At 38.8% G+C, this 3,937-nt stretch overlaps 1 long non-coding RNA gene across 1 annotated transcript in view; it reads left to right on the forward strand.

Annotated features, from left to right (window-relative positions):
- The window catches only part of LOC123286756 (uncharacterized), a 49,096-nt gene that overhangs the window by 25,143 nt on the left and 20,016 nt on the right, over positions 1 to 3,937 (forward strand). The gene's annotated exons all lie outside the window — the stretch shown is intronic.

A 3,937-nucleotide genomic window follows, 5' to 3' on the forward strand; every position in this document is an offset into this window, starting at 1 on the left:
AAGAATTTATCCATTTCTTATAGGCTATCTAATTTGTTGGCATATGTCTTTTCATAGTATTCTTTTACAATCCCTTGTATTTCTGTGGTACCCATTGTAGTTTCTCCTCTTTCTTTGCTGATTTAATTTATTTGAGGCTTCTCTGTTTTTTTCTTGGTAAATCTAGCTAAGGATTTGTCAATTTTGTTTATGTTTTCAAAGAACCAGCTCTTAGTTTTATTGATCCTTTCTATTGTCTTTTTACTCTCTCTTTAATTTATTTCTGCTCTGATTTTTATTATTTCCTTCCTTCTAATGACTTTTGGCTTAGTTTGCTCTTCATTATCTAGTTTTTTTTTTTTTTAAAGATTGGCACCTGAGCTAACAACCATTGTCAATCTTTTTTCTTTTCTTTTTTGTTTTATTCTTCTCCCCAAAGCCCCCCAGTACATAGTTGTATATTCTGGCTGTGAGTGCCTCTGGTTGTGCTATGTGGGACTCCACCTCAGCATGTCTTGATGAGTGGTGCCATGTCCATGCCCAGGATCCAAACTGGTGAAACCCTGGACTGCTGAAGTGGAGTGTGCAAACACAACCACTCAGCCATGGGGCTGGCCCCTTCTTTTTCAAGTTCTTTTAGGTATAGTGGTAGATTGTTTTTTAAAGATTTTTCTTGTTTTTTGGGATAGGCCTATATTACTACATACTTCCCTCTTAGTATCATGTTTGCTGCATCCCATAAGTTTTGCCATGTTGTGTTTTCATTTTCATTTATCTCCAGGTATTTTTTATTTCTTCTTTGATTTCTTCTTTGATCCAGTAGTTGTTCAGTAGCATGTTATTTAGTCTCCACATATTTGTAACTTTCCCACTTTCTTCTTATAGTTGATTTAGTTTCATACAATTGTGGTCAGAAAAGATGCTTGATATGATTTCAATCTTCTTAAGTTTATTGAGGCTTGTTCTGTTTCCCAACATATCATGTATCTTTGAGAATGTTCCATGTGCACTTGAGAAGAATATGTATTCTGCTACTTTTGGGTGGAAGGTTCTATATATAACTATTAAGTCCATCTTGTCTAGTGTTTCATTTAAAGCCTCTGTTTCCTGTAGACTTTCTGTCTAAATGATGTATCTATTGATGTAAGTGGGTATTAAAGTCCCCTACTATTACTGTGTTGCTATCAATTTCTCCCTTTAGGTCTATTAATAGTTGCTTTATATACGTCAATGTTCTTATGTTAGGTGAACATATATTAAAAAATGTTATGTCTTCTTGGTGGAATGTCCCTTTTATCATTATATAATGCCCATCTTTGTCTCTTCTTATCTTTTTTGGCTTGACGTCTATTTTTTCTGATATAAGTATGGGTACACCCACTTTGTTTTGATTGCCATTTGGTTGGAGTATCATCTTCCATCACTTCACTCTGAGCCTATGTTTGTCTTTAGAGCTGAGATGGGTCTCTTGGAGGCAACATATTGTTGGATCTTGTTTTTATAACCATCCAGTCACTCTGTGTCTTTTGATTGGTGAATTCAATTCATTCATATTTAGAGTGATTATTGATATATGAGAGCTTAATATTGCCATATTATATTTTGTTTTCTTGTTCTATATTTCAATTGTTTCTTTTTCTTTGTATTTCTGTGTGCCATTTCAGTTTGGTGGCTTTCTGTGATGTTTTTCCCAGTTTCCTTTTTATTTATGATTTTTGACTCTGCTCTCATTTTTTGTTTAGTGGTTACCACGAGGTTTGTAGAAAAGATCTCATAGATGAGAGTCCTTTTTCTGCTGATAACTAACATCTTATCTCCATTAGCTTATGCAGGTTCTGTCCTTTTCCTCTTCCCCTTCTGCCTTTGTTGTGGCAAATTATCCTTTTTGTCTTGTGAGTTTGTTCCCAAATTGAAGTGGTTATAATTACTTTTGATGCTTTCTTTCCCTTTAGCCTTTATATTTTAATTGTTTACTAACCTATTTTGATATAGAGTTGCAATTTTCTGATTCTATTTATCACCTTGCTCAAGCGTTGTAAACCTTTGCCTTTTTGTAGGCAGGTAGGAGGGCTACTTTCAGCATTTCTTGTAGGGCAGGTCTAGTGATGATGAGCTCCCTTAGCTTTTGTTTGTCTGAGAAAGCCTTTATTTCTCCATATCTGAAGGATAAGTTTGCAGGGTAGAGTATTCTTGGCTAATAATTTTTGTCTTCCAATATTTTGAATATATCATTCCACTCTCTCCTAGCCTGTAGAGTTTCTGCTGAGACATCCACTGATAGCCTGATGGGGGTTCCTTTGTAATTAATTTTCTTCTTCCTGGCCACTCTTAATATTTTTTCTTTGTCATTCACTTTTTTTGTGTGTGTGAGGAAGCTTGGCCCTGAGCTAACATCTGTTACCAATATTCCTCTTTTTGCTCAAGGAAGATTGTTGCTGAGCTAACATCTGTGCCAATCTCCCTCTGTTTTATGTGGGATGCTACCACAGTGTGGCTTGATGAGTGACACTAGGTCCACGTCCATGATCCGAATTTGCAAACCCTGGCCTGTTGAAGTGTGCCAATTTAACCACTATGCCACCAGGCCTGCCTTTCTTTGTCATTGACTTTTGATAGTTGTAATATAATACACCTTGGAGAAGGTCTCTTGTGTTGTGATAATTAGGAGTTCTATTAGCTGCATGTACTTGTATATCCAGTTCTTTCCCCAGATTTGGGAAGTTCTCAGCTATTCTTTCTTTGAATAAGCTCTCTATTCCTTTCTCCCTCTCTTCTCCTTCTGGGATACCCATTATCCTTATGTTACTTTCCCCAATCGAGTTGGGTATTTTTTGTAGAATTTCTTCCCTTTTAAAAAATCTTAATTCTCTCTCCATTTCCACCTGAATCATTTCTAGATTTTTTCTTTAAGCTTGCTAATTGTCTCTTCCATATGGTATGCTCTATTTCCAATGCTTTTTACTTTATTTTTCAACTCATTAATTGTATTCTTTATCTCTAGAATTTCTGGGGTTTTTTTTAGAGTTTCAGGCTCTTTGGTGAAGTCCTCCTGTTCATTAATGTTTTCCTGAGCTCATTGAACTGTCTGTCTGAGTTTTCTTCTGACTCATTGAGTTTCTTCATGACAGCTAGTTTGCATTCTCTGTCAGTTAGATTGTAATCTTGTTTGACTTCAAGTCTGGTTTCTGGAGAGCTGTCATTCTCCTTCTGTCATTGTCCTTCTGTTCTGCTGTATTACTGTAGTTCTTCATGGTGCATGATGACTTGATCCTCTACTGGTGCATTTGTGGTAGCAACCACCTTTCTTATTTGGGTGAGGCTCTTGTTACTTTGATTCTGAGCTGCTTCTGGTTGTATTTGAGAGCCTGCACTTTCAACGCTCCACTGCCGCCTTGTGCTGCTTGTGCCTCTGAGGTTTCTGCTGCCTTGCTGCTTATCATGTCGCTACAGTCTCAGGTGTCACCACTGGGGTCACCAGGCTGCAAGCACTTCTGCTGTTCTTGGGTTGCCTGGGTCTTGTGTTCCCCAACTGGCTGTCCTTGGGCTCTCCATGTGCTTGAGTGCTGCTGCCACCTGCACCACCTGTGCTGTTGCCCCCAGTTTATCTGGGGATGCTGGTAGCATCACTGCCAAGAGTACTGGGTCAATGAGTATCACTGTTGCTTCCAGGGATCCGGGTAGAACCAGTGTTAGGGGTGCTGCCATTGGCAGCTGGGTCACGGGTTCTGCTGTGGCTCCTGAAGCCTCCAGTTGCAGATGCCACCTGCCACTGCTAGGGGAGGGGCAGGTGCTACACCACGAGTGCTGTTGCTGCTCCTGCAGCCTCTGGTTGCCAGCACACACTGGTGTGCTTTTTTTTTTTTAAATTTTTAATTTTTTTTCCTTTTTCTCCCCAAAGCCCCCCATACATAGTTGTATATTCTTCGTGTGGGTCCTTCTAGTTGTGGCATGTGGGACG

This window comes from Equus asinus, chromosome 6, assembly GCF_041296235.1.
Source record: "Equus asinus isolate D_3611 breed Donkey chromosome 6, EquAss-T2T_v2, whole genome shotgun sequence".
Lineage (NCBI taxonomy): Eukaryota > Metazoa > Chordata > Mammalia > Perissodactyla > Equidae > Equus > Equus asinus.